The 8678-nt window shown below is 35.1% G+C and overlaps 1 non-coding gene across 1 annotated transcript; it reads left to right on the plus strand.

Moving 5' to 3' along the window:
* Nucleotides 1-388: 388 nt before the first annotated feature.
* On the plus strand, nt 389-1262 carry LOC101300647. The gene is made up of 3 exons (XR_185005.1): nt 389-900; nt 984-1078; nt 1167-1262. It is a non-coding gene; the product is annotated as an uncharacterized LOC101300647 (transcript).
* Nucleotides 1263-8678: the final 7416 nt, after the last annotated feature.

Genomic DNA, 8678 nt, shown 5'->3' on the forward strand with positions numbered 1-8678 from the left:
TTTGTCTATTACTTTCGAACAAGAGAACAAATTGTCTTGAAAATGAGTTATATCACTAAATTAACAACAAATAAAATCTTCAAACCACGCATGTGTAGTCTAAAACGTAAAATGGTTATTGCTGAGAAAAAAAAAAAGGTCTCTTAATATGAATTCCAATACCATAATAAGGAGGAAAGATAATTGTGTACATGACAATGAGCTATTCACGCCCTACTGTCCTTGTGAAAAGAGAATAACAAAGTGATTAAATACAGTAGTTTTACGTGATGAAACATACGTACTTCAGAGTTCGAGCTAATTATTTGCATACATATAGGTAGTCGACCTAATCTAGTTTTACTTGTGGTTATGTACTTAAGTAGCATTGAGGCTGTAGTTCCCAAATGAGGCAAAGAGAAGTTGCGGGAGAAACAACAAACGAGATCATTATGTAAAAAAATTCCGGCCATGATTCGACATATCGGTGGTAGGGTTTTCTTCCTCTCTTCCTCCTCTTCAATTTTGTGGCTTTGCGTGTTCAAATCGAGCTCTAATTTGAATTCTCTCTTTTCTCTATCTGGTCGGGATTCTTCTGCTCTTTTTCCGGCGACCTGAGTTTTTGGCGTTTCCGGCCTCTCCTCTATGTTTCGACGGGCTAGGCTACTTCCTGGTGGACCCGACAACCGAGTGGAGGAGGTGAGTGGAGTTTGGTTACGGATGGAGTTTATCGGGTCGGGACTGTGAGAGGCAGAGGGCTGCAGGTCGGAATCCGGCGAGGAAGTTACTGCCGGCTAGAGGGGTTTGGTTACTCGGTTGAAGGTAATCTCTCTTGCTTTTGGAATTGAAGGATTGTAAAGGCTGTGGTGATCCTCTAGGACAGCAGAGATCACCTCTTGGCAAGGTGTCGAGTCTGAAAGGGTAAGCTGCTCTTTTGGTTGTTGAGTTCAGTTGGGTTAATGCTAGCTTGAATGTGGGATTGAGTTGACAAATTGTTGTTTCAGTGTTAGGAACGGGAGCAGAAGAAGAGCTTGATCATGGAGCAGAGGTTGTTGCCAAAATCAATTTGGGTGCGGAATTTCGAAAGCAAGAATTAGGGGTAAGCTGCTATGTTTGTTTTGGGTATTAGTATTTGATTCATAGTTTGAATTATTGCTATTAATGGATATGAATTCGAGGAAGGGCAGAAAGGAATGTTGGATGAGCCAAGGAAGTGTAATTGTAGCAAAGGTTGTTTGTGAGAGTAAAGAGTAAATTCTTGGGTGTAGAGAGTAATCTGGTTGCAGCCCCTTTCGCAATTATAATAAGGTGAATCCCTTGGCTTCTATTGTTACTCTAAAGTGTTTAGTGATCATCGTTTTGGAGTACATGGATTTAAGGAAACTTTGTTAATAAAAGAGATGGCCTGGCATTAATGTGTTGGTAATTATTTTGGTGGTGTTGGTCATTGACGGATTTGTAGTTTGGTCGAGAACTAGGTAAATCGGAGTTACGGGGAGGCTATGGCCATTTTCCGGAAAGTCGCCGGAATCCGGCGAAGGGTTCCGGCGAGGCAGCAGTTCCGGCAGAATCCGTGAAGGTAGCTTGTTGACTCTCCTTTTTCATTTAAGTTGTAGTTTACGGTTTAAGAAAAACCTGCCATATTTAGAAAGTTTCTATTTTAGAAAACTTTTCCTTTATGGAAACTTTCTATTTATGAAAACCTTTTTGGGTGCCCTTAGTAATTTTTGGAAGTAAATTGGTTGATGTGTTAAGGACATGGAAATTGATTATGACTTCGAATCCAGGTTAAGGTTTTGTTTAGGGGCAACGCTCGAGGAGTATTCCGAGCATTATATTGGGAAGTTTAAGCCTAATACTGTGAGTGGACGTTCGTTTTAAATTATAAGCATACGGTGATTTCATATTAAATGAATGATTTTATTGAATATCAATTTGTGGAATTGTTTATTTTCGCGAAGTTATTTTTGGAAGTAAATGCTCTTATTTTATTTGTTAACTTCGCTATTTGGAAAGCTACCGAAAATGAGATTTTCGGTGGAGTCATATTTATTGCTTCTTTTATAATTGGCAATTTTCATTATTTTTGAAGAGTTACCAAAAATGAGATTTTCGGTGCATATGTATATGGATATTTATGAGGATAGTATGTATATAAATGGTAGCTAGCTATACGTGCTTTTCCGCCATAATGAGGTAAAATTCCATTATGGTGTGACGTGAGCATTAGACCCAATCGTCGTAACCCTACATAAATATAAGAATTTATATAGGGAATATGCACGTATATATACACTCGTGTTTTTTCGCCGTAATGAGGTAAAATTCTATTACGGTGTGACGCGAGTGTTAGCGTAGTAGCCTTGTATGAATTTCTATTTTTCTTATTCCTTTATAGAATTCGTACAAGGAGTCTGACGAGTGTAAATACATATATATATATATTAATTTAGTCTGAGAGGCTCTATTTTATAAAGTTCTGGAGACTAGCGGGAGCTAGGCATGTATTTGTCAGTTTTTGAGTTGAGAGCTTTTGAGCTGTTGCATGCAACATGTTTTCTATGGAAATTAAATTTGGGAAAGCATAAAGACTTATTTCTTTTAAACTTTATTTTTGTCTACTCACTCTAACGTTTTTAAATTGCTTCTCCCCTGGGCCTTTAGGTTTTAAATGCCTAGTTTGCAGGTTAGCATAGTTGAGGTCGGGCGTATATGGAGTCGAGGCATAGTCCATCATATAGCTTCCGTTTATTTTTATATTTATCTTCCCTTCACTATTAGAATTGCTCTGAACTTATGATTTGGTGGTTAGGGGATTATTATTAGATTAGTAAATAAATTGGGAGGTGTTGTGACTTTAGGGAGCACAAAGGCTCCAGGAGTATAAGGTTGAATTTGTATTTTTTTGAAGTGTTTGCAGGGTGTTTTATAAGAAAGGGTTACCCACTTTTAAAAGAGGTTATGCCGAATTTTTAGTAAATTTTCCTTAGAGGTGGTCCTCACAGGATTTACTTTGGGTTTCATGGTGAAATTCGGGGTGGGTAATGACAATGTGTCTGTAATACCCCGGAATTTTGATATTAGTTTCTAGTTTTATTTGGGAATTTTTGTGTTATGAGGTTCGAAAGAAGAGCGGAAGTGTTCGGATGCATAAATTACTCAAAGCGGTTTTATGGTTTTGAAGGGTCAGGAGTTGACTTTCTAATCTGTTGGGTTTCTCGAGCAACTTCCTTCACTAAAGTTGTAAAGCACGACGATACGAGTTCGTAGACACGTGGCACGTGTAAAACGGACTTTGTATGTGAAAGTTATGGTCAGTAGAAGGTCGTGGCATTACGGGAATTTGGGGTTAAATAAGATAACTTTTAGGGTTTCCATTCCATTTTTCCGGAACCCAATTCTTTCTCTCTTCCTTCTCTCTCGCACCTCACCTTCGGTATCCGAGTTCTCCAGCCGACCCGACCCGACCCGGACCCGGTAAAACCGACTCGATTTTTCCGGCCAACTCTGACCGACTCAAGCGACGGCACCGGTCGGAGTCGCTTCATATCGGCGATGCAACCTTGCCTGTGGTAGTGGCTTGCTCTGATTCGTGGTGGTTCGTACGAATCGAAGCCTAAAAGTTCTGGGTTGAGAACCGGTCGAGATTCTCACCTCTAGTGGCGGCGACGCGGCTTGGAACCGGTCGAGATAGATGCTCCTTGGCGTCTGGTGGTCTTGAAACTCGATTCGAAGCTTGGTGTTACAGAATTGGGTTTCGGAATTCCCAGCGAGTTTCAGGCGTTTTCCGGCCTATTGGTGCAAAACCTCAGGTATAAAAGATGCTTCCCTCTCTTCGATCTGCAAGTTTCGTGTTGTGAGTTTGCCCTAATTCGAAGGTTGGTAGGGTGGCGCGTGGCGGCGCGTTTGGCAGGGTGTGTAGGTTCAGTTGCAAGGATTAGCTAGTTCATGTTGTTATGAGCATGTTGACATATTATAAGTCTAGGTTGAGATCATGTAATGCTTATTTGTTGGAGCTACTTCAATGTGGTGTGAGGTTGTTGAGTTTGTGTTTTCGAATGTAGGAGCCTTTTTTTGGCACTTGCAAGAGGTGTTGTTTTGGGTGATCGACGACCTTGGGTGGTCTCGAAGGAAAGTTGCCCTCCTATAGGCAAATCTTCGAATTAAGTTTTGGGTTAAGAGGGCAAATGTTACTCTTTAGTTGATTGGTTACTAAAGTTAATATTTGTGTTGTTTAGGTAGTTTGTGGAGTTGTTTTTGGGCTTGGTTCTTAAATTTCTTTTGTGAAGACACAGTGGGATTTTATAGGTGAATAAAATCTCACTAAGGTTCACTTTGAGCCAATTATTTATGGTTATTGTGATGATGATTATAATGATGATTGTGATGATGATGATGACTGATGATTATAATTTAAAAATTATGTTTTTGTTTGTTTTAAAATATATGAGCTTGATCGCCAACGGCTCATAAATAAGATAAAACAAGTTTTCTTTTTATATGATTATTTTTAATGTTCATGTGATCATTATATTGTTGGTTCTGGATAGATTATTCTTGTGGGAATATCTATGTTTGTTCATATAAATATATCTATGTGGAAAAATATAATTTTTATGATGTGCTCTTTGTGTTGTTGATGATGTTGAATTAAAAAATATGTTATTTTTGTTTTTTAAAGGACTAATTTCAGTTTATCCCCATCAACTTTAGGTTGATCATCATGTTAGTCATTCTTCTTTCAATTTCATCAAAAACACCCATCAACTCCCAATTTTCATCAGCTGCGCAAGTCCAAACCTCCAATCTCTATGCAATTCTTCTGTCAAGTGATGACTATATATTAAGAAGAAAGTCAAATTCTGAAAGTTACCTTCCGGACCATTTTTCCCCCATATTGATACACATCTTCGTTCCATCACAAACCCCTAACCTTAGTGATTTTGGTAGGATTGAATGCAATTTGTCTATTTTTCCTTTTTTCTTTCTTCTTGATATCAAGTTATCACTTGACAGAGGAATTGAATGGAGATTGGAGGTTTGAACATGCGCGGCTGATGAAAATTAGAAGTTGAGGGGTGTTTTTGATGAAATTGAAAGAAGAATGACTAACATAATGATCGACCTAAAGTTGATGGGGGTAAACTGAAATTAATCCTTTTTAAAATATATGAGCTTGATCGCCAACGGCTCATAGGTAAGATAAAACAAGTTTTCCTATTATATTATTATATTGTGATCCGATGTTTAGATAGTTAAACTGGGTTCCAAGCCTTTAATCGGGTGATTAGTTACGGTTATGATGATTTTAGTATATGGTGATTTGTTGTGTAGATAGTCAAACTAGGTTTTTAGCTTTTAATCGGGTGATTGGTTACGGTTATGATGCTATTATTATTTTATGATGTGATATTGGACAGTCAAACTAGGTTCTAAGCCTTTGGCCGGGTGATTGGTTACGATTAGGAATAGAGTTCTAGTTCGTCTGTCGATGTAAGTCATGGGAGATACTTTAATGTATTTGGGACCCATGTGTACATAAATTGTTGTTGTAGGTCATGAGAGATATTTATTAATATATGAGACTCATAAGTACATGTGTTTGTTGTAGGTCATGAGAGATACCTTATTGGTATCTGGGACTCATGGGTATATGTATATTTGTAAAAATATTGGTTATGTGGTTTTAACATTGTTCTTAATTGTTGTCATTTAACTTCCTTGTTTTAAGTATCTCCTGAACTATGCTTAATGCATGAGATTCTTTAATCTTATTTGTGTGATTTTTAGTGGAATTCCTGAACTATCCTTTTTGCAGGATTCACTTATGATTTTGATTGTTTTGTGAATTGTTGTGTTTTCGTATTTACTCTCTTTTGAATTTTATTGTTTTGAGGCGATTCATAAACTAAATTCTAAAGCAGGAATTACCTGTTTTATCTTATGTGATGTTGGGTTGAGTTATTTTTGAGAGTCACTCATACGGGCTTTTTAGCTTACCGGGTTTATTGTTTACAACCTGGTGTAGGGGTTAGACTTACAGGTGATAATCAACAGAATTGAGGCGGAGATATAGTGGCAGGGTTTTTAGTTGTTGTACACTTGATTTATTATATTTGGTAGACAACATTAAACTCATTTGAGTGTTTTTATTTTTTGACTTTCAAGTTTATGTAAACAAGGAAATGTAATATTTAACTCGATGTTGAGTTGTGTTGACATTATATTTCTACAATTGAGTTTAGTCTTCTTTAACTTTGTTGAGCAGGTCTTGGGAATTATATTATTGTGAGTTATATCATACCCAAATTTTTGAAAATTATCCTTCAAAAATTTGGGTGTGGCAGTGTCATACTTATACTTTTTGTCATCTAATTAAACACCTTAACCTTAAAAAATATGTCGCTCGCAATGTACATGTTGAAGCAGTCGAAAAATACAGCAAATAAAAAGGAGCTTGATCTAATTCACATTGGAAAAACAAAAGCAAAACTTATATATATAACCGGTCAATTAGAAACATAATAGTCGTTTCAAAGGCACATATGTGGGTTAAAAGTTGGATGTTGATAATATATAGGGTTTCACTTGTGTGCCTTAGGTATGGATACCCAACCAGTTTTAACTTGTTATAACAGGTTAAAGCAAACTAACATTGTTAACTCTCCGTTAACTCTCTCTATATCTACAGTTTTCATTAGAAATATCTACTATTCAGCTGAGCAAAATCACATCAAAGTAAACTTTCTGGAAATCAAAATGATTCTTGAGACTGTTTACAACTATCATAAGAAACAGCTACTACTGTCATGAAAAATATCACAGAAAATGTTGCAAATCGAAATACACATTTAACATAAGACACATCTACTGTTTTCATTAGAAAAGTAGACTTTCTAGAAATCAAAATTGTGATTGAGATTGAACCAACCGAAGATAAAATTTCCAAGTCTACATTTAACATAAGACACATCTACTATTTTCATTACAAATCTCTACCATTAACATAAGCGAAATCAAAGAAAAGTAGACTTTCTGAAAATCAAAATTGTTTTTAAGATTGAAGCAACCCAAGGTAAAAGATGCAAATTCCACATTTAACATAAGACACATCTACTATTTTCATTAGAAATATCTATCATTAACATAAGCGAAATCAAAGAAAAGTATACTTTTTGGAAATCAAAATTGTTTTTGAGATTGAATCAACCCAAGGTAAAATATGCAAGGTCTACATTTAACATAAGACACATGTACTATTTTCATTAGAAATGTCTACCATTAACATAAGAGAAATCAAATAAAAGTAGACTTTCTGGAAATCAAAATTGTTCTTGAGATTGAATCAACCCAAGACAAAAGTTGCAAAGTCTACATTTAACATAAGACACATCTACTATTTTCATTATAAATGTCTACCATTAACATAAGAGAAATCAAAGAAAAGTAGACTTTCTGGAAATCGAAATTGTTCTTAGGCTCCCTTGTTCTTGAAATTGAATCAACCGAAGGTAAAAGTTGCAAAGTCCACATTTAACATAAGATATGTCTACTATTTTCATTAGAAATGTCTACCATTAACATAAGCCAAATCAAAGAAAAGTAGACTTTGTGGAAATCAAAATTGTTCTTGTGATTGAATCAACCCAAGGTAAAAGTTACAAAATCTACATTTAACATAAGACACACCTACTATTTTCATAATAAATGTCTACCATTAACATAAGATAAATCAAATAAAAGTAAACTTTTTGAAAATCAAAATTGTTCTTGAGATTGAATCAACCCAAGGTAAAAGATGAAAAGTCTACACTTAACATAACACATATCTAGTGTTTTCATTAGAAATGTCTACCATTCACAAGCAAAATCAAAGAAATGTAAACATTCTGGAAATCAAAATTGTTCTTGAAATTGAATCAACCCAAGGTAAAAGTTGCTAATGCTACATTTAACATAAGATACATACACTATTTTCATTAGAAATGTCTATCATTAACATAAGAGAAACCAAAGAAAAGTACACTTTCTGGAAATCAAAATTGTTTTTCAGATTGAATCAACCGAAGACAAAATTTACAAAGTCTACATTTAACATAAGACAAACCTATTATTTTCAATAGAAATGTCTACCATTAACATAAGCGAAATCAAAGAAAATTAGACTTTCTAGAAATCAAAATTGTTCTTGAGATTGAATCAACCCAAGGTAAAAGATGCAAAGTCCATATTTAACATAAGACACATCTACTATTTTCGGTAGAAATGTCTACCATTAACATAAGCGAAATCAAAGAAAAGTAGACTTTCTGGAAATCAAAATTGTTCTTGAGATTGAATCAACCGAAGGTAAAAGTTGCAAAGTCCACATTTAACATAAGACACATCTACTATTTTCATTAAAAATATCTACCGTTAACATAAAGCCAAATTAAAGAAAAGTAAAATTTGTGGAAATCAAAATTGTTCTTGAGATTGAATCAACCCAAGGTAAAAGTTGCAAAGTCTACAATTAACATAAGACATATCTACTATTTTCATAAGAAATATCTACCATTAACATAAGAGAAATCAAACAAAAGTAGACTTTCGGGAAATCAAAATCGTTTTTGAGATTGAATGAACCCAAAGTAAAAGGTGGAAAGTCTACATTTAATATAACACACATCTACTATTTTCATTAGAAATATCTACCATTA

This window comes from Fragaria vesca, linkage group LG6 (assembly GCF_000184155.1).
Source record: "Fragaria vesca subsp. vesca linkage group LG6, FraVesHawaii_1.0, whole genome shotgun sequence".
Classification (NCBI taxonomy): Eukaryota; Viridiplantae; Streptophyta; class Magnoliopsida; order Rosales; family Rosaceae; genus Fragaria; species Fragaria vesca.